This window comes from Solea solea, chromosome 18 (genome assembly GCF_958295425.1).
Source record: "Solea solea chromosome 18, fSolSol10.1, whole genome shotgun sequence".
Taxonomy (NCBI): Eukaryota; Metazoa; Chordata; class Actinopteri; order Pleuronectiformes; family Soleidae; genus Solea; species Solea solea.
This window is the reverse complement of record NC_081151.1, coordinates 20403410-20424365: the sequence shown is the minus strand read 5'-3', so window position 1 is coordinate 20424365 and position 20956 is coordinate 20403410. Positions and strand designations below refer to the sequence as shown.

The window sequence follows — 20956 nt, the reverse complement described above, 5'->3', positions numbered from 1 at the left end:
CTTGTGTGCTTGTACCTGTGTTTAGGTGTAGCATGTCAAAGCCTGTATATTATACAACCTTGTGACCTATTCTTTGCTCTTTTTTTGAGGAGTCTGCCCAAAGAGCACAGCAGAAAACAAGAATCCTTGTGTTTGTTTGTTTTTATTTCTTTATTTATTTATGTGTTTGAACAAATGTGAACAAAATTCCCCTTTTAGCCCTTTTCAGTACAGGCTACAGCACTTCTGAGCCTGCGACTCCTTTCTATTTAAGATACGGTGTATCAGGCTTAGTGGGCTGCAATTAATTCACTGCCTCCAGGGCCTCTCTGGCTTTGTATGAGGGGTCACACTGGGTCAAGCCAGATTTTTTTTCTGAGGGTAAGCAGCACTAGGTTTGTGTTGGATCAGATGAGACTGGGCTAATTCTCTCCAGCAGCTGGTCCTTTTCACTCACTGTTTACCCTCAAATGCAAAATCTGCTGCTTTGCCCTGGCTGCCTATAAAGCAATCTCTTTACACTTCGACTAACCAAATTTAACAGTCCTCTTAATTAAAAGCAGAACTGACGCTTGCTGTTTTCTTCATGTGTATTGATTCAGTGTGGGGTGTTTGGTTTGAAGTAAGCAAATGCTCTCGATTGGACTGGCTCGAATCTAAATTGAGTTGTGTCATGTATCTTCAAGCCAAGCCACCTCTTTGGGTTTCTAAGCCCCGTCATTATCTCTGGTGTCCCTTGTCTTGCTGGCAGATCTCACTGAAGCTGAGCAGCTTCTCTGGTCATTTGGTTAGTTGCTCGGTGGGTCAGCCAGTTCTTTCTGTGGCCACCACCTCTGCATCTGGGAGTTGTTTGCTGTGAGTGCTGTGTCATCAGAGCTTTGCTGTCTTGCCCCAGAGCAAGCTAAGTCTAAACACTGCACTTTGTGGCTGAAAGGCCATCTGTCACGGGGAGGGAATCCGGCTTCTCCTCCAAAAAGCATAAACAGGGGCAGGCTGTTAAGCCGTGGCGCAGCTCACTGTCATGGAAATGCCCCATCTGAGTGAGGCTCAGGTCCTAATCCTGCACCCTCCCATCTTTGCAGCTGCTTTTTAGGGCTGCGTAGTTGCCTGTGCATACTCACTGCCTGTTTAGCAAGACAGAGAGAGCAAGAGAGAGACAGGGGCCTTATGAATAACATTCAATCAGATATGGCTGGTCGGCTGGTTAGATGGCGGTTTACAGCATGTATATATATGCTAAGCCTGTTATCACACATACCCTGCCTTGACTTAGTGGGTTTACCCAAAGGTAGATATGTGACGTATCTAAATATGCACCCAGAGATTTAGCTGATAATATTCCAAATAATAATTGCTCGTAATAATAATCATTAATTATGCATTTTATTTAAAAACGTCTTTCGTGCCAAAAAAGACCAAAAAAGACAATTCAAATATATATATATCTATATAGAGATATACTGTACATGTGTCCATTCACACATGTAAATACTGTATATGCACTCATAAAAACCATATACACACACACACACAAGTACAAATAATTACTGTAAGCGCTTATTTAAAGTCCGACATGTCACATTAAAATTACTATAAGAACCAGTATCACGAATAAAAACAAATGACACTTATAAAATACTAAACACAGAGCCACATTTATTGTACATTCATTGTTGTGTTTTTTTTCTTTCATTTTCCTCTCAACAACAAACACAGCTCAGGAATAGCAGGGGTGTGGGTTGTTGACGATAAGTCACCTTCTATTCTTTCATGCCCAATCTTCCTTTTGTCAGTCACATGACAAGTGTTGACTGAGCCGCGGCCGAGAGAGGCAGCGAGAAGCAGGAGATCCTGACATTTCATACATGATTGCAGAGATTTACGTGAGGTAATTATTGGAGTTATGTCTGCCATCCCAGAGAAGATCAATTCTTTCAATCAATTCCACTTTTAAGAGGATAGGCCAGATTACCGGGGCTGAGGGCCAGTGTGGACGAGGGGCCCATAATGCTCTTAATAGGTCACTAAAATGTGTGTTAGAACCTCAGTCTGAAGCCAGTGGAGGACTCCTGTGAGATTCTCTTGTCTTTTCTTCCCTCTCTAGATTCTCCTCTTTCTTCTCCCCTTTTGTCTCCTGTTTCCCAAATAAATTATTTACAGGCTTCCCATTATTGAGAGTTAGAGGGGGGATATTTATCTTTAGTAACTTTATTGACATGTTTGCAAACAATCAATAATTTCTTTTACAATTCATTTCAAATCGATAGCTGCACAGATCCAATTTTCACTTGTTTTGGTCAAGGCCAGGTAATGGCCCGGCGCATGCCGTGAAGTAAAGATGTAATGCCTGTATCCAGTTATCCTTAATATGTTGAGGCTTGTTTATTGAATGACGGGGATACTGTGAATAGTCCTCTGGCTGCAATATCTGTTTTTATTAGTCTTAGCCGTATAGAGCTTTTGAAGTCAAAGTGCAAGGGTCACGCAGGAGAAAGTATCCATGTGAGAATGGCCGAAAAAACATTTTCGCAAGCTTAATTGTTAAGAGCTTTGTGCGTTTACATGACTGACAGGAGTGTGTTTGTGTGTGTGTGGAGTGGGGATTTTACCACATAGTCCGGTCTCTGTGGCTTGCATCAGATAAGGGTGAGGGGTAGTGACAGGATAGATGGGATTGCTGGCCTATTCCCAGCCACTGCTTATTTAGACATACCAGCAGTCTGGAAAGTCAACAGTGGAGAAGGACACTAGCGGCGGAGAAACCTGAGACCAGAGCCCAGAGTGGGTGTCAAGCATCTCAGGATGGGTTTCATGGCCTCAGATCAGTTTTGTGCGTGACCCCGCTGGGAGTAAAACTGCAGAAAATTGGAACTGATTACTGATCTCACTTCAGCAGGCCTGCCCTGAATGGTATGGTAAACACAGACCGCGGCCGTGGTAGCCTGTCCAGTGTTACTAGCACTCACTGGGGAGGAAGGTCACTGGGGCCCTGTCAACAGTGGAAGCTACAATTCACCTCAAGCCTTGAGTTAGTAACAAAAGAGGGAACGAAAACACGACTAAAGGGGTGAACAATCCCCCACAAGATAATCCATCACCGTTCTACATCCATGAACACCACTCTGCTCAGTGTTTTTTCAGTCTATTTAAAGATTATATAAACACAGTAATGTAACAGCAAACAACTATTTTCCAATGTAAATACATATATGTATATGTATATATATATATATATATATATATATATATATATATATATATATATATATAGTGGAGCCATGATGTCTTCATTGGTGCTTCTGTTTTGGTTCATGGATGTGCATGTTAGTGTGTGTGTGTGTGTGTGTGTGGACCTGTTGGCCTTCCCCATGTTTTCTATAGTAGCACGTTGCTATCAGAGCATATTTTTCTGTTTTATTTAGACATAATTTGTAGAACGGCCTCAGACTGAAGAGTCCTGGCACTTGGTTGAGTAACGAGGCACATTTTTATGGCTACAGCTCAGCTGATGTGCGAACAAATAGAACATCTCACATGGCGCTGGCCTTCAGGGTGCATTCACACCAGTTTGCTCGGAATGGACGGTTCGTTTGTCCGCCTAAAAAAGTAGATCTCGGTTCGCTTCAAGTGAACCAAATACAGGAAGTGGACTACAACGCAGGGCATTGTGGGTAAACAAAACCAAAACATAGACACGTGTAGAACGATAGCTGGAAGAAAGGAAGAAACTAGAGAACCCGGAGAAAACCCACGCACACCTTTCCATGTAGAAAGGCCCTTGTTCCAACCGGGTCACAAACCGGTCTCTTCTTGCTGCACAGGCAAGAGTGCTAACCACGACATCCACCGTGTGGAACATATGGATATATATTGATTGACACCCACGAAGGTTCTGGGATCTGATCTTTCTACATATTATGTGCTGCCACAGCTTTTTAAAAATGGTTGCTGTCCACGTTAAATCTGGTATTGGTATCTAAACTCATTAGCGCCGCTTCGGTGTAATAATCACGCGTGGGAACTTTCAATAAAAAAACGCTAAATGAGCATTTCATTCATCGCACCCCGGCATTTAGTGCCTGTAGGGTTTCACTGTACAACCACTGTACAATTAAGTGGATTTAGTGCCTGGCCCGAATGCTGCTGAGAGCACTTCCTTCTGCAGCAGTTCTACTTCCAGACATGTTAATCACAGATCCTGATGACTCTGCCATGCATTTGGTATAGGACTTCTGTCTGGATACGGTTCTGCATGGCTGTAAATCACCCTTTTCTTTCCTTTTTTTAAAGTTCCAATGATGACGGAGCCGGCTGCCCACAATGCCAAGTTGGACCCACCTTCAGGAAGGCCCTTCTCCATCGCCCTCACCACATGAAGGTGAAATATTTTTTAACATGTTTTTCCCTTTTTTTCCTCCCCTAATGGTTGGTTATAAATGAAAGCAGCCATGTGATTTCTTTTTGATTCCCTTTTTTTTTTTTTTTTTTTTACCCCCTCTCTGCCACTCCGGAGTCACCAGCTCGTACCTCTGAGACATCTGCAGAAAGGTTCGCATTAGCATGTGAAAGGGTTCACGCAGACAATGCTATGCATTATGTATTCACAGCGTTTGTAAGAAATGCAGCCGCTGTCATTCTTGCTCTGCCTGTAATCTACTGGCAATAGATTTCAGGCAGAGCAGCGAGACCAATGTAAAGAGGACACATCAGGCTCCTGCTATGCCGACGATACTGTACGCGCCGTATCCGCCATCCCAAGAAACATCAAATGTGGGGAAGTGTCGGATCTGTCAGAACGAGCTGAGCTAACTGTCTGGTCGCAACACGCGCTGCAAAGTGGCCTGTGTTAATGAGGAGGAGGTTGTTTTTATTCTTACCCAGAAGCAACACAGGCGAGCCGTAAACAGATCATTTGATCCATGAAACTTCATATATAGTTGTCTCACTTATCCAGCGATATCCTTTATATGTGTGTGTGTGTGAAAGATATAGACACAAAAGTGCTTTGTGGAACAAACGGCGGGTGTTATTGGAAAAAGTCCAAACACTTTATTTCATCTCCTAATGATATTGCCGAAGAGAGACTCTTCACAAACTAGAGACGCAGACTACTAATATGAATCTATTAGGCTACTTATTGTTTTTGTATTGCCCTGAAAAGTTGGCGCCGGCTTTGTTTGTTGAAGTAAATATAGTATGATCTGTTCCGTCGGAAAACACTTGCAAAGTTTTCTTCTTCCCACCTATTATGATAGATTACATCATATAAAGTACTTCACGACAACAACACTCTGATAACAGAGCTTTATTTTGTCTCACACTCCCAGAGAAGCGCGTGAATGTTTTCTAATCCGGACAACAACAAAAAAAAAGTCCCTGAGCTGAGTGTCTGTGTGCTCGGGTTTCCTGTCGTCAGTCCATCACATGTCACAGTAAACTTTGCTTTGAAGGCAGAGTCACAACGACTCCTGCTCCTGCTGCTGCTGCTGCTGCTGCTGCTGCTGCTGCTGCTGGAGCCGAGCAGCAGCAGCCGTGTTAAGCCAAACACAGACAGAGACAGGGTGGGCCGGAGCTGAGTGAAACACATAACCCCAAATTGCCATCTCGTTCTGTGCCTTGTCCTTTTCCATCGCACACACACACACACACACACACACACAGTTGGTTAGTGAAGGACTGCGAATAGATCCGTCAGCTCTCGCTCTGCTCCCTTCATTGTTTGCCTTTTCAGTTTGACTCATTTTCTTCTTAAGACCAATGATGGACGGTTTTGCGCCCTTGGATTTTAGTGTCACAGCTAAATGTATGTTTGCATGGCTATTAGTGAGGCCCTCTGAGGGATATGGTGCACACTCTCCTGACCTCCAAACAGTCTGTGACTGAGCATTTTCTCTCTCTCTCCCTCTCTCTCTCTCCCTCCCTCTCTTTGTTGTGTGGTTTGAATTGTTCCAAACGAACCATCGTGTTTATTGACAACTTTTTCTTTTTTTATTTTTTGCACGTGATTTGTTTTCACGCGAGACTGAAAACACCACGGAATGCATCATCATCATCATCACCATCACCATCATCGTCGAGTCAGAAGCTATAATTACAAGCCTTGTGTTCATTGTAATTAAAAAAAAAAGAAGTGAGAAACTTTCCCAAGTTGCACTGTGGGTGAAGTGTGTCTGCTCTGCTGGGCTTACTGGGCTGAACATGCAGGGCGAGACGCATGGCGTGCAGGTCTAATGTCTCTCCCAGGGCCCCCTTCCCCTCCCTCATTACCAGAGAGCTGCTTAATGACAACGTCAATATTGATCACGGCACAGCAAAGCACTGGAGGACGTGTGGTTAGTGGGCCAAGCGGGGGGAGGACGCCCAATGATTTTCTTTTTTTTTTTTCCTTTTTTTTAAACTTCCCTCATCCGTCATTCATTCCATTTTGCATCCTGGAGAAAAGCTGCGACTCAGCAGCTTTTGGTTCTTACCTTCCTCCACTTCCATCACACTTACATCTATTTCAATTTGTCTCCATTCACTCCCCCCCGTCGTCTTTATTTTGCCATCTTTTACTGACGCGAACGGTTCCCGCGCGGCTGCCAACGTGCCGTGCCGTGCCGTGCCGTGCCGTGCCGTGCCGTGCCGTGTCGTGTCGTGTCAGCCCCCGGTGCCTATGCAATCTTTAGTCAGCAGATAATTACAGAGTATTGTGAAGTAAACACGTTTTCGAGAGGCAAAAAGAGAGAGAGAAGAGTTCAATACATCATCTGTTAAGAGGAGAGCCGCGAATATTGGAGCGAGCTAACCTGATTCCATTATTGCACATGTAGCCCTGCAGAAAACAGGCTTTTTTTCCTCCATCCCATAAGTCCACAAATGTGCTACTACTGGCAACAAAGATAATGCACCTGCGTGTTGATCAACAAGTATTGATTATCTCTCTTGCTAATTGGGCCCTAGTTAATTACTAGCAATTAAAAGCATGAATGATACATTAGCACAGATGCGTTAGGCGACGCAGTGGGGGGCGTGAACAGACACTATATGTAAACACGTATCCCATCAAATTACATCAACTCCCAAATGTATTCATTCGCAGTACACGGAGGCTGCAAATTAAATGGAGTAGTCCGGATGTAGTGACGAGGCAATGGCAAAAAAAGAAGAAGAAAAGAAGTGACTTTATTTTATTCCTGGGAAAACCTGGCTTTACCTGAAGATGTCTGGGGCCTCGGCTCTTCTCCTCCAAAGCCTCACGACTGGGCTGATAAGCTCTGCTGCTTCCCCAAGCCCAGGTCGCATTCCTTTTGATCAGGCCTGAAATTCAGCCTAGCGTGGCTTTCACCTTTTAGCCCCTCTGTCCTTAAGCTGGCCGGTGGCTGTCTGTGCTCCTCATACTGCAACAACAAGAGGAAATGAAGGAAGTTTCGTCGACTGGCACCTTATCTGGTCAGGGTCAGTGCAGTGATCCCCGCAAATTAGCCCCGGACCTGGCCCGAGTGTGTGTGTGTGTGTGTGTGTGTGTGCTTCCCTGCTGCTCCACAGCCTCAGATGGTTAACAAAACGGTTCAGATTCTGTGGTCAAACATCAAAGCCATCAGATGAAGAATGAAGATGGAGTTTGAGTTTTTTTTCGTTGCAGCATATGCTTGCAGTTGTTTGGATAATTACAATTTTTGGAGCAGGAAAGTCTTAAACCATTAAAGTTCACAAACCCAAAGATCTTTGGATCGCACGGGTCCGCTCTCCTTTTTAAGAGGGACTTGATGATTCACCGCGCGGAGGAAATGGTCTAATGTCTGACATTTCCAAGATGACATCACGTTTAGCCTCGCAGTTAACAATAAAGTTGGAACTCCGTGTTCGGGACTCGGCGGTTCAGAATCAGTTAAAAAAATGGTTCTTATTCCGTGCACAGCTGCAGGCCAAGGAAATTCAATAATAAAAAATGTCTGTCCCAGAATGCCTTTTAATGTGTCCATAGGTTCAAAAAAGCTTCTCCACGAAACGCCCATGAATCTGCATTCCACGGTTCCTAAATGACACTGCTGCTGCTCGGGAAATTGGATTCATTACTCCCGCCACTGATAGAACGATTACCACATGACTGATACTCGTCTCCTCGCTTTCATTCTTTCTCCCTTTGATAACCAACATTTCTCTTTGTTCTGTGTTTCTCTCTCTCTCTCTCTCTCCTGCTCCACTTCCATTACGCGAATTTGTCCTGGAACACAAAGTGACGAATGCATAGATTTGGCCTTCGCCGGTTCCTTCTCGCGATGTCTTTCCCTCCGCCATCGTCTTGTGTTTGTGTTTTGCCAACTGTACTGAGATGATATGGACGGCGACTCTTGTCTAATTAAAGCTTCACGCAAAGGCAACGTAACAACTTCCACAGATCACTCGCAGTCGCTGGAAAGCGGCGCAAATCTCATTTGACCGTGGACTTTTCAGACGGGGGGCAACTCTGACCCCAACAGTTTAAAAAAATGATTGATGTCCCTCGGTGGAAAAACCGTCCCCATAATTTCACCTTTTCACCTTGAAGATGCTTCCTCTTAAGACCCATATTAAAGCTTAATTCCGCCAATGAGGAGCAGGCGGCGTTTTAAAGGGAAGAACACATGTCCTGTTCCTCCTTATCTGGAAGCTTCAGCCTCGGCGTAAGATAGATGTCTGCCATGCCGGCGTGTTTATTTTCCTTGCCGATTAGCTTCGATTAAAAGCAGACCATGTTGTCTCTCTACTCCTATTTGTGCCTTTTGTGTGTCTGCTCGTCAGTGTGTGTGTGTGTGTGTGTGTGTGTGAGAGAGAGAGAATCTCCGTTATTTCATCTCCACTAGGCTGCACATGATAATTAAGCCATGGGGGGCTGGGAGAGGGAAGGTGGGTTACAGCTTACAACTTTGAGTAATTCTGTAACACCCCCTCAACCCTCCTCCGTCTCCTTACAACCTACCTTAAACCTCACCCCCCTCCCCCCTCCCCCCCTTCCACCTCAGCTCCAATCCCACCTCAGGCTGTGGGAATTTTCTTTAGTCACACTCGGCTTGCCAGGTAAACAAGCCTGAATGGGGAGACGTGGAGCAGAGTCCATGGGAGCAAATAAAACAGGGGAGGATGTAAATGGATTTATCACTGTGCTCCCCCCCCCCCGCCCTCACCCGCCTGCAATATCCTCACCCCTCACATCCTCCTTTTCTCTCCTGAGCGAGGTGGCACTCGGCTGAGTTGGCTCGACTCTTTTTTCTTTACGAGTCAATCGCAAAAATCCTCCGGAACTCAAGTGCTTGGAGAGCCGCGGGATCAGCGGAGCGGGGACTTTTTCCTTTAAATGTATTTTCCGTTTCACTCTTTCTTTCTCCATCTCTCTCAGTGGTGATTCTTACAGGCAGCTGTGTCAACGCTGTCTTCAGTTCAGCTGTGAATGATAACAGGGCCCACTACCTGTAAGCCCTTCAGCTCAAGCAGGCACACATGCCCCTGCTCCTCTCCTCCCTAAATTATCTACCACTAATCCAGATCAGAAAGTTAAAAAGCAGGTCAAGCGTGAAAGCCTGATGCTGAGTAATAAGAGAGAGAGAGAGGGAGACTCATGTGTACGTGTGCATGTGGGACAGAATCCTACCAAAGCCATCTGAGGCCTTCTCAAAGGAGGCTTTCAATCTGAGGGCAGTTTAAAACCAAGACCACCATAAACTGAGTCTTCTGTTTTATAACAAGCCAAGTCTGCCAAAAACAGCTCCCCGAGATTTCCACGCAGCGTGAGGAATACAGTATGAGGTTTGGAAGAGATGGAGAACCAAATTTATGTCCCCCCCTGTTGACAGCATCCAGGTGTGTGCAAAAGCAGAAAATCTATTCCAATCGATCCGGAAGAGCTCCGGCTGAGGCAGAGAGATTGGGTTGTACGCTGCTCCCACACCTCAAGGGAGCCTTGATCACGGTTATAGCCCCCTGTGTTAATTAAGGTGCTTTGACATTTCAGCATTAGCCCGGTCTCTCATCTTGGCACTCTGGCAAATCTTTTCCAGGCTCCCGAGAGCTTGCGGTGGGGAGGGATGAAAGAGTGCGGGGTGCCGGAGCTCGATGGTGCACGACCCATGGGGAGTGCTCCGTCCGCCTGTCTGCGGCTGATCCCGCACGTGCACCTCTGCAGCGGCATTATCCGTCCTAATCCCAGGTTGTCATTAACGCCCGCCGTGTCATTTGTTACACATTGATTTATTGACCCATTGATTAGATTGTAAACAAATGATAACACACACACACAGAGCAGCGGAGAGTCAAAGTCAACGAGAGCGACGGGAATTAATGAGGTTTGACTTTTCCTTCCCTGTTTTTGCTACAGTAGGAAGGCGACACACAGTTCTGCACTGTACTGTGTTTGGAAGTGGAAATCAAAAGATTCTGAGGGCAGGTCTGGGAAGCATTTGATCTGCAGGGACCAAATATCTTCTGTCACACATTCATCTTCGCAGTATAAGAGGAGGGGATTAAAGTGTCAGGCGGTAGTTCTAGGGAGAGCACACACTCACTTTCTCCAGCCTCACTCTTCTAAACTCCTCGAGTCCGTTCCTGTGGAGAGCTGGTGTTTGTTTTAATGCGAAAGCTGCAGCAACATGCCGCTGCGAGTGCCAGATACATTAAGGCTGCGCATAGCGCGGGTGGAAAACACGTTCTCAGACATCACCGGGAGCTTTGGCTGTGCCAGCGGTGCCTGTTTTACTTCTTTAAACAACCACTGACAAGTAGGGTGGAGAAAAATACACTCCCCCTCCCCCCCAAATGTTAAGTGCTGTGTACATTCGACTGAACTTTAAATCCAATGTGCACATTCTTGAACGCGAATTGTGCATATCACTATTTTTGTACAAATACTTATGGTTAGAAATGGAAATCTGATCCAGAACCTTGGATCCGGAGAAGTTCTGGGGGGGGGGCTGTTGCAGAGATTTGCGTTCCGCGGCCCCTCTGGACAGTTTCAGGAACATCTGGACCTCTGCCTGAATGTGTGTTCAGCAGAAAACCCGACTGCATGTCAGCTAACGAACACTAACCCCGGTTAGATTGAAAGTCATTGTGTTGTTGTTTGTAATTACCCACTGCAGGATTTCAGTTCATCCCTAAAGAACTAATTGAGAACCTATTTCTGAGGGTGTATTTAACGGCGGCAGGATTGCGCACAGTCGTTTAATCAAGGCGAGGAAAGAAATTGAGCTGACGTTCAGCCACTGCACGTTTAAACAGCTTGTAGTGATGTTAAGACGTTAAAATCTTAACGTGATCCGCAGCTCCCCTGGTTTCCTCATTCCCACATTCATCACTGCTCCTTTTTATACGACGGTACCGTGTCATAGACTCGCCTTTCCGTCCCACGACAGAATCCCAAAAAGAAGAAGCATGCATCCTCCGCCGAATGTCCGAAGCTGTGCGGATTAAGCCATCTCTGGAGTAAGCGGCGTCGAATAATTTATGGACGCAAGAGAAACAGTCCAGGCCCTAATGAAGGTTCACACAGTAGGAGTCCTGATTTAGGATCGCCAACCGCGGGGTCAGCACTCTCTTTTTCCTTCAGTGTTTGCAAAAGGGTCGAGGATGTAGATCGTCCACAGATTGACAGACTCGTGGTGTGGGCAGTGTTGGAAATGTCACTTAGTAAAGTAACCGAATTAGTTACTGAGTTACAAATTATAAAAGTAACTAGTTACTAGTACATTTTAAGTGCTCAAAGAATTTGGACCCCCACCTCCACCGCCTCTTTAACAGAACTTAACATCCATGCACGGGTTCAGATATTTATGATAAATCTATATATAATATAATTCATGTAATAAACTACTCACAGAAACAGTGTACACAAATCTAAACTAGTTTAATGTCGAGTCTAACGTACCTGGTTACCAGTTTACTAAGCTGGGTCTGAGCTCGGGTTGTTTTGATTGTGTGGCACACAACTTCGTCTTCTTGAAGACGTTTCATGAGGTCAGAAATTGTCCATAATGTGCATTTAACATATAATTTCTTCCCTTTCATTTCATTTCATTTACGGGAAAAAAGTAAAGACTATACTTCCGGGTCTGAGAAGGCTGCTTTAGGGTTAACCGAGAAGTAACGAGGTAACGCAGTAACGGTAACGATATCCTGATTGAAACAGTAATTAATTCGATTACTCGTTACTGGAAAAAGTAACAGCGTTTATTTCAAAGTAAAAGCAAAGCCAAATTTACCGTCTTTGCAGTCGTCACAACAAAGTGACATGAGGAATTATAACTAAAACAGACTCGTTTGGTTCTTTTTTCCCTTATCATTCCCTTATGACGGTCTGTGCTGCAGAGTCAGACACAGAGAGTTTGTGTGAGCGTGTCTGAGAATGGCTCTGGCTCTCCAGTCTCCCCCTTACCCCACGTATCCTCCAGCGAACGCATTTTATTAGGTTCAAATTGGTCGGCCCCAGGCAAACCCGGCGAAAGGTGTGATGGGAAAAACATGGACGTCCACATCTGCTCTTGTGTGTGTGTGTGTGTGTGTGTGAAGGCCGACGTCCCTGCATGGCCTGAGACTCTCTCTCTCTCTCTCTCTCATGATTTCCCACAACTGGGAAAGACCAGAAACGCCATTCCACAACACTGAGGTTTAAGCGCAGGCTTTATGAGTTTACACAGGTGGAGGTCCTGGACTCTACTCCCACTCGTGTGCACGGGGTATTAAATATTTACGTCAGTTTAGATACACCCCGCCTTTTGGAAAATACAGTTCAGAAACACGCTTAGAGAGAGAGAGAGAGAGAGAGAGAACCGCGAGAAGCGTCATTAGTCAGTCGTTTGCTTCTGGTTTAGAAGGAGCTCTAGGTGCATGATGTGTTAAATTAGTGCAGAATGCTGACTGTCTTATCTGCTCCGTAATGTGGACTGAATAATCCAAGTACCCTTCTGCACTGAAATTAAAGCCACATCAAAATTGCTTTGACATGCATTCTTATGGTAATGACAGCCCCCCCCCCCCCTCTTTTCATTTAGATGGCCCGTCTTAATGACTGTCAGCGCTGTAAGTGTAGCGGCGGCATCCAATGAGGCTTCATTTGGAGCCCGTACCGCCATTCAGAGTGAATGAGGGGGAACAAGGGGCCCTAGATGAGGAGTGGAGCACTCGTCTGGTTCTTCTTCAGCTCCTCGTGGCTGTTGGGCTGGTAATTACACACATTATCAGTCATTAATGCGCTCTGCCATAGTGCCGGAGACAGGCAGGGAGTTAAGCCCGGGTGCAGGGGAAGACTGTTGATGAGGGGATGGGCAGGGGCGGGAGGGGGGGGCCATTTGTGCTTTGGGGTCAGTGATGCGAGGACACGTACACAAACTGCACGGAAAGTTGTGTCAGACGGCGTCGGCGCAGATGAGACTCTGCGAGAATCATACGATCTTTCTTTTTCACTCTTGCACCTTCCCTTCTTTTAAATATCTATTTTGCCCTATTTCACGTTTTGTTTTTTCCCTCCCCCCCCCCCCTTACATCTCCTGAGTGCACTCACACTGTCATATGGGTTCCCCTATGACACTGAGTTCCCTCCCCTCCCCTCCCTTTGCCTCCCTTTCTTCTTGTGTTCCTCAGCTTTTTCTCTCACTCTCTACATCACACTGTACACACACACACACACACACACACACACACACAGTCTCTCTCGCTTGCTCTTTGTGTATCTTCTGGGCTCGCCCGAGATGCAAATGACACAAGAAAGTGATAAAAGTTGCATGTTGGCACTACCATAATTAAATATTAAAGACTCTCATTTTTTCCTCCCTGCTCGCTTCCAGGAGAAGGGGGCGTGGATATTGCTTTCACATTACAGCAGTGAGAGGTTTTTGGTTGTTTTTGTTTGAATTAGGAACCAAATCTTTCATAATGCCCCCTTTTATCCACACATTATGGAAAAAGGTGTTGATAAAACCGTGCCGACGTCATCTCTTCACATCACAGTCCACGATGTGCTGTCTCATGCAGAAGAAAAAAGAAGTAAAAATGCTGTCTTTACGCGGTCTTTCTACGTGACCAGTTCATCATAATACAAACCCCTTTTCTCCGTTGTTACATCATCGTCACATACGTTATTCTAATGCAAAGTGTGACCCACTTTCTTCACTCGCATTGTTCCCGGGCTTAGTCCCGGCAACCCGCTTCTCTATTCAATATGTCAAAATGAGGATAAAAAGAAAATCATTGTGTGTGTGAGTGTGTGTGTGTGTGTGTGTGCATCTCCTCTGCAAACACTCTGTGTATCTATGTGTCAGTGTGTGTTTGCGTCATCTGTGGGCTCGGTGTTGCTTCGCCGTGCCCCAGCAAGTGTGTGTCATGACTGCGTCGCTACATGTGGTGTGGGCCCTTTCTGCTGTGCTCATCCAGGCACAGCTAAAAAAAAAAAAAAGGAGGAGGAGGAGGAAGAGAAGTAGAGGGAGGAGGAAGACGGGGCTTGTTGCTTTTAATTGAATTGTAAATGCGAATGGAGGGGGAACGGGGTTTGCTCCTAGCTGGGACAGACAACAGATGGAAGGCAAGGCCTGCCCTGCAGGGCAAGAGGGGTGAGAGGGGAGATGGGTGGGTGGATGGATGGGGGGAAGGGAACGGCAAAAGCATGAAGAGTCATGATTTCTCCCCCCTCCCCTAAGTCTGTCCTTTTATCAGTATTACATATATCTCTAGTTTGCAAAATGTGAGACGCAGATTATCTGGCTGCTCGTCGATATTTGCGACACTGCAGTCGCCGGAGTTAAACGAGATCTCGCTCGGTTTTTCCAGACGTATTTGTGTCTCAAAAAAAATGTGGTGTCATGTCGGGTACTTTTATAGTAAGTCTTGGTGTAAGAAAAGGGCTTTTCTATGTAAATAAGACATTTCACTGACTACACAAATGGGTAAAATGATGTGTCACATAAATAGAGATTTGAGCAGGGAGACAAAATAACAGACATCCATAGTAAATCCACTTCTCTGCTTGGTTCCCCCACTCTCTCTCTCTCTCCCCCTTCCCTGTTCAAAGACAGGAAACTTGCCCCAGTCTGCCCTCCTCAGGTGAACAGGGTTTAGGGTCTCTGTCACCACACCAAGCAGAGTAGGTCAGAAACCACACACACACACACACATGCACACATAACCACTAGGTCAATACAGGCTTTACCCCTGGACTAGATTAAGGGTATTTGGGTTGTTTGTGCACTGGTGATGATAATAACTCCTCTCACTTTATTGAACTGATCAACACCATGGGTGGATTTACCAGGGGTTTGTCTCTGCATTGATTCATTCCTTCATTTCTTTAGTTTAGTGTTTTTTTTTAGGCTGAAAACTGTATTGTAACTTATGAAAGTCAGGATTTCACGTGTGGATAAATGAAGTGCTCACCGTTGCATATTTGATTTTCTGAGATATAATTATGTTTTCTCTCTCTCTGCTCTTTCATTTCTTGCACACGACGCCGTATGACAGCTACTTCTCATAACTGTCTCTGCAGGCGTGATGTCACCGAGCTGCCTTAGTTAATCTCCCTCCTCCTACAGACAGTATATTCACAGCCCAGGGGCTAGACTGCGCTCCTACATCTATCTGAAGCCGGCACATGCACTGTTGCTCTCCAATAACTCCACTCAATTGCCCATCATTCCCCCCCCCCCCACACACACACACACACACATACACACACCTTTTGGAATATAATGCCGTCCATCACTGCATTTTTATTCCATTATTAATCTGTGGACGCTTCTGCCAAATAATTAACCTGGCAGAGTTATTTATTCCCTGGGTGATAATACTCTACCTGTGTTTGGGAGGACGATGCCATTGAAATGTCCTCTTGCCACTAAAGGAAACCACATATGAGTGGGTGTGTGTGTGTGTGGGGTTTTATAAGTAAAAGGGTTCGGGGGGGGCCTTGCCTCGCGACCATGTACGCGGGGGGGTTCGGACGATTCATGTGGGGGGTATTACAATGCACCAGTAACCTTTCAGTTAATGAAAAAGAGGAGGCGCTAATAAAAGGGAATAAGCTTGAAGGGAGACACACACACACACACACATGTGGACTTGGGTGTAAATCCCACTGCATCTCACATACAATCCATGCACATGTATGTACAGAGAAAAACAGCCCCCCCCCCCCCCCACACACACACCCTCATACAGATAGATATGCTAACCCATAAAGAGTACAGCCGTCACAGCCGTAAATAGAAACACACCTTCACATGCTCGCGCAGCCAAACCCTCGCTCCTCGCCGCGTGTGTGATTACATCCACGAGAGCAAGGTAATGTGTCGTGCCTGAGGTGGGAGAGGTGGGAGAGGTGGGAGACATGAGTGTTTTGGCCTTGGATTTTTTCTTCTCCCTGTGCCCATTCCTCACTCTGAGGGGAGAGGAAGTACGAGGCCATGGCGCGGTGAGCGGAGCGTTTAGGGACCACAGAATCCTCTTCCAGGTCTTAATGAATACCCAGAATTGAGGGACTCGCTCTCCGCAGGTCAGGCCTGATGAGGGTTGAAGTTTGCAGATGGTGAAAGTTGTGGGTTGTTGTTGTTTTTTTTAACCCTCTAACATTTACCACACGTTTAAAATGAGATCATTAAAATTGAAGGATCAAAGGTTAATGTCAATTTACTTAATTATGTTTTCCCATTTGGTCAAATGAAGAATCACTTTTTTTATTTTGTTATTTTTTCTGATCTTTTACTCATAAAACGTGACAGAATCGCAGTAAAGTCGACTTTTTGTCAAATTCATTTCTGTGGGAATGAGACGTGTATCTCAGATCCACTGTCTGACGATCGAATAACACATTAATCTACGGAAATGATTAAAAAACGGTATATTTTTTGGGTGAATTGGCCCTTTAAGGCTTTACAAAATGCATTTTTTGTCGAGTCAAAGTTATGATAGCGATAATTGTGCAGAAGTCACAAAAATAGTCGAGCCAAGCGAACTTTGAAATGCAACTTATTTACCAAATTTCCCAAATTCAATCCGAGTTGATCCAAGTTTTTTGAGCACTTTTTGCTCAGGTGTGTTTTTATGGTTATTGCTTATAGGTTGTGCTGAAAAAAAAGAGGATATAAAACACGTTTTTGTCTCAATGCTCTGTGTTCTCAGGGTTAAAGAAGACCTGAAACTAACAATTAAGAGCATTTATTCCTCAGGAAAATGTTAACTGATGTTATAAGTGGCGAAATCTTTCCCCCAAATTCGAACAACTTACAATTTTTAGCCCTTAGTGCCGTGGGAATAATACACAACTCCTTATATGGACATCCTGGGTGTGTGTGTTTATAGGTCACATATGCAGGCTTTAAAAAGTGTTTTTTTCCATCTTCTTATGTGTTGTGAGTCAAAGTTATGATTCATTTTATATCGCATTTTTAGTAGCGATAATTGTGCATAAGTCACAAAAATGAGACTTTTTGTTTATAAAAACGAGCAAAGCGAACGTTGAACTTATTTCCAAAATTTCACAAATTCAATCCGATTTTAAACATTACTTGTAAACAGTACTTTTTGCTCAGGTGTGTTCATATGCAGTAGCTGTGCTGAAAAAAGAGATATAAGACACTCTATGTTGCACATTCCTATAACCTCTGTATATACTGTACAATTTTACATAGTAATGGGGAAAAAAAAGCAGCCGTAATGCTCTGTGTTCTAAGGGTTAAGAGCAAATTTAAGCAAGTGGATAGAATCATACCAACAGCACACGGCGAATCATTCTACATTCTATCCTTGGCTCATCCTCAATAATGAATATAACCTGGCTTTAGAGTTCACTCCCAACACTGAATTCTTCACGGGCTATCATATGACAGCATGAAAAACATCCACTGTGTGTGTGTGTGTGTGTGTGTGTGTGTGTGTGTGTGTGTGTTTTTTATCCTCAACCAAGTCCAGACAAGAGAAGGAGAAACAGCCAGCAAAGATCAGGCAGCTGTTGGAGCCTGTCGACCTTGCTTGTCAGCCTACGTGTAATTATTTTTCATGCATGCCATGTTGACCAGATACACACCGCTCGTGTTCTATTTATCAGGCCTCCTGCATGAGGTGAGGGTGGGGCGTGCACGTGGGGTGTGCATGCTTTGCTTTTTCTCGCAGACTTACTTACATGTACCGACTGTGACCTGATTCCTCCGGGTTGCTGCTGCGGCGGCGGAGATGAATAAAAGGAAATCATTGCCCTCAGAGGAAACCAACAGGGACATACGTTTCAGTATAGATCTGATTCAGGTTTCAATGGGGCTGACACTGATTAACTGTAATTTCCAGCAGAGGGAATAACTCCCATAATTCACAGCAGCACTTGGTCTCCGGCATTGCCAGCTCTTCCAAGAGCATCTTCTGTCCTAGCACTTACCTTACCCGCTCTCCCTCTGCACTCTTCACTGTTCCTATCTAGTGGATTTCTTTCCGAGACTTCTTCCACGTAGTTTATTCCTCTTTTGAAAGTCGCTGTGGATCTCTGTGTCAGGCAGTGGCGACAGCGAGGGAAGCTCAGCTTCCTCTAAAAATGTCAAAGTCAAATATGCACCGTTTTCATTTCAATGCTAAACGTGCGCTAGCAGGCGATTAGAACGTGTCACTAGTTCGTTCAGAATCAGCTGTTTCTCACGGATTACGCATCGTCTTACGTGATTTTCGTACTCCTGTGGCCGCCTTCGCATTAAAACCGCTGTGTCTATGGGATGGCACAGAATATGTCTTTTCACAGCGCTGATGCAGCAAAAACGTCACTTCCAGGGAAGCTCAGCTTCTCTGGGAGTGAGTGGAGCAGTGGGCTCATTTTCATTTGTACATACACACTTACACATTATAGCATTTCAGTTTTACTTAATTATCGTTTTGTTAGTTGTTGTTTTATGTAAGAATTTGTGTACAAATAACTGAAACCTGAAATGAGCTTCCCCTGTTTCACTGCTGTCAGGACGCCGGTGCCTCAGACGTCTGCCGTCTTCACGCCTGTCAAACACTATAATACGACACGGTGTCTTATCAAATGTCTCTAAATGCCAGACAAAGAGCAATATTAAAAAAAAAAAGGTTGCAATTTAAATGGGAAGGACTGGGTCATGTTGGGTAAGAGCTTCTGATTAAAAAACAGGCCTCTGAGCAATCCAAGTATTTTCCAGCCTCCTTACTTCACCTCCCTCCCTCCGTCCCTCCCTCCCATGCCCACACTTGCTCCCTCTCTACCCTCGCTCACTCTCCTGTCACCCTGAACAGAGGACTGACATTCAGTCGAGGACACCCCTGGCTGGCAGTTAAAAGAAGTGGAATTAATGTGTGAGTTGAAGAGAGACAGTGCAGCGGGGGCCATAGGGGGAGGATGGGGTGGGGCCGGTCGCTGGTAGTGAATGACTGACACAGTTTTTGATGGAGTGCAGACATGGCTGACTCACCCTCTCTCCTTCCTCCGCCTCATTCTATTCCTCTCTGTCTATCTCTCTATCTCCATCTTCTGCCAGCTTGCCGGGGTCGTCACCCCCCCCCCACACACACACACACACACACACACACACACACACACACACATGCACACACGCCCTCCTTTCCTCCCATCCTCTCTGGCCTTATTGTTTTACATCTCTTCATTCAGGCTTTTATGGCTGCTTCGTCCTCGTGCAGACCCATCTCACTGCCGGATGATGGGTTCCTCCCCCAGTTATCGCCGCTATTTATTATCGGCGTCGATCCACATCACATTTCTCTGACTTTGGGGAAGATGGTTTTCACATTGGACCGCTTTACCGGCCCGGCCGTATAACAAATCCGCCGAGGAGACGCGCGCCGCAGTCAGATGGGGGAAGAACCTCACAGCACTTTATTACGCTGCAGATTTACTGGGCGCTAAAACGCAACGTAGTGTTTTAACGCTTCATCGTGGAACATTCTTTGACAGCTTTCTCAGATAGATTTTTTTTGTCATTCTGTATTTGGTGAGTGGATGTAAATATCGCTGTGACTTTTTACCGCTGGCTCAGTGATTATTTTAATAAGACAGTTCAAACTGCTGACACATGACTGTGCGAGTAAATCATATTTCAGACGATCGCGGTGACATCACATGGATTCCTGGGCATGGAGGGGGAGTACGAGGTGAACAGGCTGTTATCAGGTCACGCTGTTTGAAGTCTGCAGGGAGAGAGAGAGAGACACTTCCATCCATCAAGGACGCGCTGTGATGTGGGTTTTTTTTTTGATCCAAATGAAACTATCTGACTCCTAACTAGTGTTAGATGTTCCCACTCGTCACGTGATCACACGATCGTGCCTTTTTCAGCTTTCGGTGCGCCATACGGTAACTATCCAGACATCATGCCGTAGCTCAGTGAGTCATGTAGCAAGGGGAACATGTTTTAGCACTTAGCCTTCATAGTAGGAGCAGCTGTGGGGCCCAGAGGGACTGTGTATTCAACAGAGGAAGGCCGGCTGGACGCTTAATTAACTTTGCTGGCTCAATGATACAATAGCATCTTTTGAAAACGGCCAATACATTTGTAGAACAGCGGCTGCAGTGGTGACACAGAAGAGGGGGGGGGATTGTTGAAGAGCCTGCAAGATTCATACTGCGTGTGTTTATTTTCCAGGTTCAGTCGATAGATCCAAAGCTGTCATTTTAGACGATGACAACAAAACCGTTTAATCTTATTCACGGCAGTTTATTACAAAGCATTTGAGCACTTGACACACTTGCATCCAAACTTGTTTTTTTCCCCCCCTGTTATCTGCGTCAGTGCGATCAATGCTTACCATCCACTTTTCAAATAACTGGGAATAATTCACTTGTTTTAACAAAAAAAGAACAGAATCAGCTTGAACAATCTCCACTGGGAGTTTTCCTCCCACATTTTTCCTTTTCCACAAAACATACTTTCGGCAGCTGCTGTAATCAGTTGTTGAGAGTGCTGGATTTGCTGGATTTAAGGTTGTTCGGAATAGACAAGCTTGAGTGGAACCCCAGGTAGAGCGC

The 20956-nt window shown here is 45.3% G+C and overlaps 1 protein-coding gene across 5 annotated transcripts in view; it reads left to right on the top strand.

Moving 5' to 3' along the window:
- The window catches only part of LOC131444765 (doublecortin domain-containing protein 2C), a 303607-nt gene that overhangs the window by 254636 nt on the left and 28015 nt on the right, over positions 1–20956 (top strand). For 3 of the 5 annotated variants that reach the window (XM_058615394.1, XM_058615392.1, XM_058615390.1), the window contains one exon: positions 4270–4357. The exons of the other annotated variants lie outside the window; for them this stretch is intronic. The gene's annotated coding sequence lies outside the window, so the exon portion shown is untranslated. The remainder of the gene's footprint in view (positions 1–4269; positions 4358–20956) is intronic. 5 annotated transcript variants of the gene reach the window in all.